Source organism: Rattus norvegicus, chromosome 7, assembly GCF_021556685.1.
Source record: "Rattus norvegicus strain SHRSP/BbbUtx chromosome 7, alternate assembly SHRSP_T2T, whole genome shotgun sequence".
In the NCBI taxonomy this organism is placed as follows: Eukaryota; Metazoa; Chordata; class Mammalia; order Rodentia; family Muridae; genus Rattus; species Rattus norvegicus.
Genome location: NC_141540.1, coordinates 94,982,560 through 94,994,139, shown reverse-complemented (window position 1 = coordinate 94,994,139; position 11,580 = coordinate 94,982,560). Strand labels below are relative to the sequence as shown.

General features: G+C 40.4%; 1 pseudogene; it reads right to left on the bottom strand.

Annotated features, from left to right (window-relative positions):
• Window positions 1-8,837: 8,837 nt before the first annotated feature.
• On the bottom strand, window positions 8,838-9,571 carry Psmb7-ps2 (proteasome 20S subunit beta 7, pseudogene 2; annotated as a pseudogene).
• Window positions 9,572-11,580: the final 2,009 nt, after the last annotated feature.

The window sequence follows — 11,580 nt, the reverse complement described above, 5'->3', positions numbered from 1 at the left end:
ATCGATTTTGGGAAGTTCAACATCTCCCAATTTATGAACAAAAAAATTCTCTCTACTTTCTTAGATGTCCTTTCAACCCTGTCTCCTTAGTTTTGTAGTTTGCAGCATTACATGTCTTGATTTTCTATTATTAAATTTACCCTTAAACATTCAATTATTTTCAGAGGTGTTCTGAATGGAATTGTTTCCTAAATTTCATTCCCAGACTGTTCATTGGAAGTATATAAAATTACAATTGATTTTAGTGTATTGATCTCGTATCCCATGACCTCACAAACTCATTCATTATTTCCAACAGATCTTTCCCCCTTAGGATTTGCTGCACAGTCGTGTGAAATTTCCTGCACATTTGTGCTTGTAGATTAAGATTTAGAGCATCCTCATTTTACACTAACCAAATAAGAATATACTCAAGGTCATTCCTATAACAGGATACAAATGCCTAATGAGAGTCTGAGCCAGTTTGGAAATATCATTACCTGGAAGAGGAGGCAGGATTCGATTCACTAGACAACCGGAAACAAGTTCACTGAAACTTTTTAAACCTTCCTAAGCATAGAAGTCTGAAACAACAACAACAATAACAAGAAACAAAACAGCAACAAAACCTACCTGTGCGTACTCTAGCTCTGGTGGTTTACATAGTCTGAGGCAAAGCCTTACAGAAAAGAGGGGCCACACAATGTCCCCAAATGCTTCTGAAAGCTAACAGACAGTGGCAGTACTCAGCTGGTTCACTCAGCTCTCTTCAAGTGATTGGGAAGCATTGAGGCTTTGTGAAGATAGGTCAGGCCCTCTACATTTCTCTGCTTCTAATCAGACTTCTTTCTTCATTTTATTTTCTCTCCTACTTGCTCACTGACTCTTATAACATGCTTGCACTATATATACCATGACAGTCTCAAACTAGGCTCCTGCTTCAGTCTCCAACACGCTGAGATTATAAACAGGGGCTATATACTCACCTCACTTTACAGCCAACACAGATCCTGTTGATGCAGGACGCAAGTACTACCCTCAGTTATGTGATTCTCTCTAGCAGTGTCTATAGGCTTTGGCTATTGTTAGACTCTTTATCACCCTGAAACTAGAGACATCTCATATCTCTGAGCCTCTGTTTATTCTTCAATACATCAGAAGTATAATAACCTCCACCCCACACATATAGGATCAGGATCAAGGATTAAAGAAACATGTAAAATATTCCCGAGGGCAAATTGCTAAACAAATACATTGACCAACTACCTTCATGCTATCGGTGTCTGAAACATGGCTCAGCTGTCCCATATTTAGAGGCTAACCTTAAGATCAATTTTTTTCACTGATGTACTTGCAAATGGTATTTTAAGTCATAAGAATATAGGTTATGGGGTTGGGGATTTAGCTCAGTGGTAGAGCACTTGCCTAGCAAGCGCAAGGCCCTGGGTTCGGTCCCTAGCTCCGAAAAAAAAAAAAAGAAAAAGAAAAAAAAAGAATATAGGTTATATTTTTGTTAGAATTCTGTAACGTCATTTTTATTTATATGAAAATAGCTTAGTTTATTGGGTTTCTTCTTCCCTCCCTCCCTTCTTCTTCCCTCCCTCCCTTCTTCTTCCCTCCTTCTCTCCCTTCTTCTTCCCTCCTTCTCTCCCTCCCTCTCTTCTTTTTTCCTTCCTTTCTTCCTTCCTTTCTTTCTTTCTTTCTTTCTTTCTTTCTTTCTTTCTTTCTTTCTTTCTTTCTTTCTTTCTTTCTTTCTTTCTTTCTCCCTGTCCTTTTTTCCTGTACAAAAAGGAGGTGCTGTTTATCATGACTCTAATTTGTTTCTTTTCTTCCATCTGATAATCTGTGATTCTGCTTCATATCCAGGCAGCTTGCCCTGGTCCATAGACAAATCTGAGTCTGACTGCTCTTTTTCCATAATAACCTATATCCAGTCACTCAAGTCTTATAGATTCTGCATCCTTAGAAGCTCTCAAATCCATCCATTTCTCTCCGTCCTGCCTGACATGCCTCCATTTAAACCACTGTCATTTCTCACCCAAAACTAATGACCCAGCTGCCTGCGCAGACCCTTAGAGGAACCCGTGTTTCTCTTTATCTCCATTCCTTTCTCCTCATTACAGCCAGCACGAGCTTCATAAGGTCAAGTCAGTCGTATCATGGAATTCCCCGCTGGAAACCATCAGAATAATTCAGGTCAAATCCCCAACTGCTGGGTCTGGCACACCTACTCTTTCAGGTCTAGCCTTCAGGATCAGGCTGGTCGTCACCTTCTCGGCTTTCCCTTTGCTACTACTTTGTATTGTCCTTTCACTTGGGCCATTCCTAACTCTGTGGCCAGCTCCTTGTATTGTACTATCATGTCCCTTGCAACACACACATACTCACCGACTCCTGTACTAGGAATATTTTCTTTTGAGGCACCGCCATGCTCCCTTCATAAGCAAACTCCTCACTACAGTCTCTTTATCCTGTGCCCTCTTTGGAAAACCCTTTCCAGGACTCCTAATTCTGCGCCAGGCACTGCTCACAACACGTCACGTTCTCTCCCTTATTTCTTTATGCTGCCCTTTGCCTATTTGTAATTGTGGCTCTATAATTAGACCACCATCTCTCTAAGGGTATGAGTGCATCCTTATTCCTGTTACATACCAACAGCAAATGTTGCATTTTTACCTGGATTCTTCCAACATCCATTGGTTTCTTTTTTTTTTTTTTTTGGTTCTTTTTTTCGGAGCTGGGGACCGAACCCAGGGCCTTGAGCTTCCTAGGTAAGCGCTCTACCAGCCCCCAGCCCCCCATCCATTGGTTTCTAATGACTTAAAGTCGGAATTGCCCCAGGTAGCCATAAAAAGGAGCTACTTGCGGGCCGTGGGGGGTGTATGTGTGAGAATGAGCCACCAGATATTAGATGACGTGGCCAAACAAAGGCTTAAATAATTAGGTTTCACTAACTGTGATAAAATATCATGATCAAAGGCAGCATGTGGATAAAAGTTCATCTTATAGCTTGTAGTCTGGCATCCAGGGCAATCAAGGAAGGAATTCAAGGCAGGACATGAGGTAGGAGCTGATGCAGAGGCTAAAGAGGAGTGCTGCTTACTGAGTTGTTTCTCAGGGCTTTCTTAGCCTAAGTTTTTATAGCACCTGGCTCCACTAGCCCAGAGATGACACCACAAACAATAAGTTGGGCCTTCTAATATCAGTCATCAGTCAAGAAAATGCACCACAGGCTTCCCCACATGCCAGCTTGGTGAAAGCATTTTCTCAGTGCTTTGGAAGAGGCTCCCTCTTCCAAAATGACTCAAATTTGTACCAAGTAGATTTGAAAATAGCCAGCATGGTGTCCTTGAACTTTTAGGATAATTCTCAGCTGCAAATTTCAGGCCGGATTGGACAGGGCCTCGGTTGCCACTGTGTTATATAGCACAGTTCTCTCTGCACCGACTCTCAAGAGTATTGTTCTATGAATTTTTTTGTACCTGATTCATAATTTCCTATCTGAGAGCCTATTTCCAGAGAATCTATTCTAAGACATTCTCAGAACATAGTCTCTGGCATGTAGTAGATGGTCTGTAAATATCGGCTTATAAATACCTCATCAGATGAATTACATTTTCAGTCTAATTTTAAGCATGAGAAATGTTTAAGACTTGACTGCCTTTTGTTTGTAAAAGGTCCCTCAGATGTCTTGTCTGAAGGATAAAGGAAACCATCTTTAGAAGGAAGGAGGGTCCTTTCTTTGTCCTCTGGCTCAAAGTGATAAAAGCTAAGAATACCTAATAGATGTAATTTTACTCTGAATATTAGTGAAAAAAATGAAATGTTACATTACAAATTATTATTAGGTTAGAAAATTGTTTGTTTTTTTAATTATGGTTTTCTTTGTGAGCATTAAAATAATATTAGAGCAAGCAACATGCTGTTCTAAAGTGTTTCAGGTATGTCTTTAGGGTAACCCTCAAAGAGACAGGAGACACAGAGTTACCCAAAGATGCTGCACAGACAGAAACACTTCAACCTTCGCATGCAATATCATTCATTTCTTAAGATCCAAATGAGTTCACTGTTGTCCAAATATAAGATATAACTACAGACTTAATGTCTTGGACATGGGTGGAATGTCTTAATGAGGGAAATTAGGATGGGCCATGGAACTTCACTGGAGGAAGGCTGGAAGATCAAACTCTCCAACAGATGTATAAGCAATAGAGATGTCAGGTTTATGTGCTCAAAGTAGACCATGTAACATAAGGATTGACTTCTTTGTCTTCACAGGCATGCACACACAAGACACACACAGAGAAAGACAGACACATACATACTTGCATTCACACTTGTGTGTGCATGCATACACACACACACACACACACACACACACACACTTTTGGACCCTGAAAAAATGTGTATTAGAATGTCACCAAATTTTACGATCTATGTGGTAATATTCGTGTAGAACCCCACAGCACTTGAGGGAGTTGTTGTTTTTGGTCTGTTTTGTTTTATTACACTCTACACATAAACTAACACATTTTGCCATTCTGAAGCAGTGGTTATTGGGAAGCCAGGGTTGGAATAAAAAGAGATAGGACCACCCTAGTAAGGAATGGCTGTCTGGATTTGGTGTATTAAGGAAAATTGCAGTGAGTAGAGAGCATATGATCAACCAAGGAGAATCAGGGAAGAGGCAAGAGATAAACCAGGTCTTCAGTGCATATAGCCTAGTAGAATTTTATGACCTGAGACTTGTGCTTGCTCTTGAAAAATACAAGAGGAGATCTTGGTTATATTTTTTTTCCTTTTGGCATGAATCACATATTATCTTACCCAAGTACTCAGCCAATTTTACAGGCATAAGAAAACAAAACAAAATTAAATAAAAATGACATTTAGACTTTTGTCTGCAAAAAAAGAAAACAAAGAAAAACAAACAACAACAATAACAAAAACCTTACTGATATGTACTAATTCTTCTTGGATCTTTTATATGGAAAATGACAGAGTGAACAGAAGGGCGTATTGAAACAATAGAGGAGTATTGCTACAGCCAACAGTCTTAGAGATTTATGTGGCTATTGGATACAAGATGATTTAGAGGAGAGAGGCTGGAGATGTGTTAAGACACGGCTACTATTTTTCAATTTCAGTCCTTATCAAGTGTAGGAGGAGGACAGTGCTTGAGGGATGAGAAAAGGAAAGTCAAGAGAGCAATTGATGAGGATGACATGGATGAATGTGGTCACTAACTCTCGATAACTTCTGGAATGATGGGAAGGCATGAGAATGGGGATGCATGTAATCAGGATTTCAGAGCACAGATGACCTCTGCGAGCATCTATTTGATGGTTTTCAAGCTCTTATGGGGCTGCACAATCTTCAATCATAAAAATTTCAAGGACAAATATGAAGTCAGAAAAGAAAAGCATAGGGGCCCGGTGGGTGGTCAACCAACACCACATATAAGAATACAGAAAGAATTTGTGTCTTTTACACTGGGAACCATTTTTGAAGAGTTTTTCTTTCTCTTTTCTTTTCTCCTTTTTTTCAGAACATTCTAGTTCTGAAAGAAGGGCTTGGGAGTATAGACTTCATGACAGAAGAAATATTTAAAACACTTCCAATATAGTCACAATAAATATGTTTAGGAAGAGAAATATCTTACAAAAATAATTCTTGAGGCTTGCTTGGTAGAAAGACCTATATTGTACGAATGCTAAAAGCTGGATCTCAGATGGATTCCTTGATATCAATTCTTGGCTGTATCAAACACTCTATGGACTCTCTGTAAAATGTATTATATCTAAAAGTAAATTATAAGACTGATGCCCATTGACATCTCATTGTGAAGATTAATGGATGTCTCATATCAAATGCTTAGCCCAATACAAACACAGGGTAAGACACACTTACTGCATTTAAGAACCTGCTGCATACTGACGTACTGTGTTGTTAGGTACATAATAATTGATGAGTGTACTGAACTCTTAATTACTACTATAAGATTGTAACCATATTACCTCTTCTGTAATAAAGTATGTCCATTCTTTTTTATTCATTTTTTATTCACATTATATCCCAATTGCAGACCCCTTCTTCCTCTCTTCCCAGTCCCACCCTTACAAACCCTTTTCCTCACTATTCCCTTCCTTTCTTCTTAGAGAGGGGGAATCTCCCCACTTCAGATACCACACTACTCTGGAACATCTAAACCCCAGAAGGACTTAGCATCTCCTTTCCCACTGAGGTCCAGCAAGGTAGTCTAGTTAGAGGAAGGGGATCCAATAACAAGCAACAGAGTCAGTGGAAGCCCCCAGTCCAACTGTTAGGGAACCCACAAACTGTATACTTGCTACAAATGTATGTGGGGGCATTGGTCCAGCCCCTGCATGCTCTTTGGTTGGTGGTTCAGTCTCTGTGAGACCCCCATGTTCCCAAGTTAACTGACTAGGTCTTCTTGTGGTGTCCTTGACCACTTCAACTCCCTTCAACCCCTCACCCTTCTACAACACTCTCTGGAACTCTGTCTGTTGTTTGGCTATGGGTCTCTGAATCTGTTTTCATCTGTTGCTGTATGAAGCCTCTCAGGAGACAGATATGCTAGGTTCCTGTCTGCAAGCATAGCAGAGTATCATTAATAGCGACAGAGTGTAGCAGTATAGTTTAGTTAATTGCTTTAACTCCTGACTGGCAATCTTCGAGCTGCACCCAACCAAAACCTCTCTGAATTCGTGAATGAAACACACACACACACACACACACACACACACACCACACCACACACACACACACACACACACACACACACACACACACACACACACACACACACACACACACACACACACACACACACACACACACACACCAGTTAATTTTGACATGCCTTGGCTCTCTTCTATCCCTTCTGGTATTCCAAAGTTGACATCCTTTAAAATTTATATTTTATCTCTGTTACCCCAGACCCAATTGGGGAAGTGGCTATTAGGCTAATTGGAGCCAAGTGGGGACAGGGTCTTTCAGTGTCTTACCTGCAGACACTTATGTAAACAGTTTTGAGGACCAAAATTAACATTATAACACAAGCGGCATTAGGCCAAACCAACTTCAACAGGAGTTGGCTCTCTTCCATGGGGTTGGTCTCAAGTTGAGGCAGTCATTGGTTGGATGTTCCCTCAGTCTCTGCTCCATTCTTATTCCTGCATATCTTGTAGGCAGGGCAAATTTTGGGTTGAAGGTTTTGTGATTGGGTTGATGTACCCCTCCTTCCACTGAAAGTCTTGCTTGGCTACAGGAGGTGGCCACTTCATTTCTATATCTTCTGCTGATAGGAATCCAGCAAAGTCCTTAGTCATCAGGGGAGTGCAAATCAAAATTCTGAGATTCTATCTTGTACCCATTAGAAAGGCTAAGATAAAAACCACAAGTGACAGCACATGCTGGCAAGTATGTAGAGCCAGAGGAACAATCTTCCATTGCTTGTGGGAGTGCAAATGTGCACCACTACTTAAAAAAATCAATTTGGTGGTTTCTCATAAAACTGGGAAGACCCAGCTCTACCACCCCTGGCCTTATAACCAAAAGATGCCCCACTGTACCATGGGGATACTTGCTCAGTATGTTGATAGCATCTTTATTCATAATAACCAGAAATTATAAATAACCTAGATGTCCCTCACCTGAAGAATGGATAAAGAAAATGTGGTATATCTACACAGTGAACTACTATACAGCTATTAAAAACACAGACATTGTGAAATTTGCACGCAAATGGATGGAAATTGAGAATATCATCCTGATTGAGGTAATGCAGACCCATAAGACACATATAGTATATGTCACTTATAATTGGACATTAGCCATAAACTGCAGGATAACCATGCTACAATCCACAGACCCAGAGAACTGGAAAATAAGGAGGATCCAAGGGAGGATTGTGATAATCACTGAGAAGGGGAAACAAAATAGTCATCAGAGATGGATGGAGAGAGGAAACTCGGTGGGAGAGGGGGTGGAGAGGAGTATGTAGATGGCAATCAGGTGGGAGGAGGGAGCGGAAGAGAGCTGCTGGTGAGAATAGAAATCACTGGGGTATATCTCTGGGAGTAGCTGAAAACCTGAAATAGGGGAGTCTATGGGGGTGAGTCTAGCATGTCTATTATTAGACCTTTTAACTAGGGCCTATTCCTTGTCATTTGGAATTAGAGTGGACCACTACATTGTCTTTAGCAGGTAGGACTTGAAGTTTATTCTTTTATCTCTCCTATCACTCTTTAAGAGAAGAAGGCCATCATTTTGTATGGTCACCCCAGAAATCCCATGAATAGGTACATGTGCAAGGTTTTGAGGCTTCCTGCCAACAACCAGCACTGACTTCAAAATATGAGGGGAGCCAGTCCTGAGTAGATCCTCCAGCCCAAGTCAAACCCCCAGAGGAGTTCAGTTCCAACAGATATACTAACTGCAACTTTAGAAAATATCCAATACCAGAATCACATGGTTGATTTATTCTCAGATTGTGTGTGTGTGTGTGTGTGTGTGTGTGTGTTACTCAATTTCTTCTCTGTCTAAATTTTTGAGACAGGTTATCTCACTGATCCTGGAGATCACCATGTTTGCTAGACTGGTTAGTCACTCAGTCTTCAAAATATGTCTGTACTTGCCCTTCCTGTACTGTGGTCCATGGCTTGTGTGTGTGTGTGTGTGTGTGTGTGTGTGTGTGTGTGTGTGTGTGTGTGTGTGTGTTGGGGATACAAACTCTAAAACTCATTATTTCATAACAAGCAATTTACCCACTGAGACATCTTCCTAGCTCCTGTCTCTGACTCCTCAAGCCACAGAAATTGTGTGAGGTGATATTCTTACACAGATATTCTCCAGTTGAAGTTCATCCAGTTGAACAGATATTCATCCAGTTGAAGAAAGCCCATCTTGCTATTGCTGATAACACACAGATCAATGCTGCTTCCAGACCCCAAGTCAGTAAAGATGCCATCTACAGTGCCTCACGCGCTAGCTTCTTGGCTTTCTCCTCCTCCATATCTGGCCTAAACTTCTCTTCAAACACAGCCATTGCTGTCAAGAAGCCAGAACACATGGTGACATAAGGCAATTTATCAGTTAATCCATGAGGATAGATGCTGCAGCGATGAAGTCTAGTAGCATCTACTATCCCTAAAACTAGGTCTTCACCAATGTAACCTTGACACCTGAAAAGCATCTGCTTCAACGTCCGATTAGCTGGAACAACTCTCAGAAGGTGGCCAGTGGTGAGAGAGTGGAGCTCCAAGTTGGAAGAAGTAAGCTGGGCTTTCTCTCTGTGTCTGCAGCTGTCCCAGCACCACAGCTACAAATATTAGGAGATATGAACTGAATTTTTGAACAGTTTTTCTCAGCAACAACCATCCCTTCAGTTATGTCTTCTCCAAGAACTATGCCTCCTTATAGACCACCCCCACCATGGTAGTGCCAGTTTTCCAAGATTTCAGAAGTTTGAACCCTTTCTTTGCAAAATTAGCTTCCAAGATGGCATTCCTGTTACAATTATCAAAGAAAAGCCTCCAACCACTGTCTGAAACACTGACACAGCCACCATCTTCCCAAGAAAGTGTTTTCAAATACATGTTTTCAAGATCCAGGGTATTTTTCACTGTGCCCTTAAAAGGGAGTATGTGGTAGAGGAAATAAGGGAGTTCCCACAAGGAGCCAGGGACTTGGGCAATGTGTGATAGTGTATATTGTTTTCTTTCTTCCTGAAATGAGCCCAGAGAGTAAGAAGAACCCTTAGAAGGTAGTATGTGGATGCCGAGTGACTTTAGTAAACATGTCCCTGTCTCATCTAAGGCACCTAATGAATATTACTTCATTAACATTAAAAGCTCTGTGGTTAAAAAAATAGCCTATAATTTCCAAGGGCATATAACATTCATACATTCAGCTATTCTTCAAATGATGCAATTTTACTATTATGTAGCATATGCTGGAAAAGGCCTATGGGAGCCAATACCCACTGTGGCAACTGCTGCTTGCCTTGTCTTGACAGGCACATCTTGGGTGAGCTGTGGGCTCTCTTTCCCAGCTAGGGTCTAAATCATAACCTATGTCTCATTTTTCTTTTCCCTTTTTGCATTTGTGAACATTAAAATAGAGCACTAGATCATACTCTCAGATTTATAAAGACAGAAATCAGTTATCTACATTCCAAGAGTCTTTTTGCTTACCTGTGACTGATTGAATTCTCCTGGAATTTTACTTTCTGACCACTGCTCAACAGATTTTTCTCACCCTGAATCACAAAAACCCAACTATTTTACTTCATTTTTCAACATTGTAGCCACACATGCGTGCACATGCCCCACAGAGACGGCGGAGGGAGAAGGAAGAGAAAGGGAGACAGAGACAAAGACAGAGACAGAGACAGAGACAGAGAGGCAGGGAGGAAAGCCTTGAGGTTTGATTTGCATTAATTACCCAACCTTCATGAATATGGCCTAGGGATGGATATCATTAGGCACATACTTGTGTGCTCCATGTGCTGGTTTTAGTCTTTCTCTATTCAAAATTGCTTATAGAGTACCAAATTATATGAAAACTTAGAAAAATAGCATAATGTGGTGGCTCAGACTGACCTCAAACTCACAGCTCTCCTCTTCAGCCTCCCATGTGCTAAGGTCATAGATGTGTACCACCACACCTGGCAAAATATCGTTGAGCCTTTCCTTGTAGTCCTTTCTCTGTGTTTTCTAGTGTGATGGGAAGTTAGTCTTTAAGAATTTAAATGAAATATAGCATACGCCCATTTTTATTAATAATTTAAAGAATTTCAAGGGAAAATTTGTTCATTCCTGATTTTTACAGAACATTTTTAATCTGGGGAATCACATTCATTCTTCTTTAATTAGTTATTCAATTGATGCAAATTAGCTAGTATCTAACTTTCTATATCTCCTGCCTGAAACCTTATATTTGATTAGAGTACTGCTTCCCCCACCCCAAGCTCTGCCAAGAATTATTCTTTTATAGATCTCGTTGGAGAAAGAACTATGGAGTTGGCCACTGGTTTTGGTTGCAATAATTTCCACAAATGTTCTAAGTATTGTATAAATTAATTTACCTAAATTTTCTCGTTGCTTTTTACCTAGTGTAGCTTGTTCCAGAGTCAAAGGTCAGACTTTATTAATCTCCCACTTTTCTCACACTCACAGAACATGAAAATTAATTAGTGATGCCTTTAGGTTATAAGAACAAAACTTGATTGTTTTCATGGGTCAATGAGGTAAGGTGCACCTGAATTACTAATGCTTCTGATTACATCGATTAACCTACTATATTACTAGCACCTGCCCCTTATGAGCAATGTAATTTCCTTCCATTACATTTTTGAACAAATTAAATTACTTTCTCTACTTAAATATTCCTACATATTCAGAACACACATACATACATGTGTATGCACACAGACACACCCATACACATATAGACACATACAGAAATATAGGAATACATTCACAGAAGTACATGCACTCTCATATGCACACTGACCTACACACACACACACACACACACACACACACACACACACACACACACACACATCCTACTTCT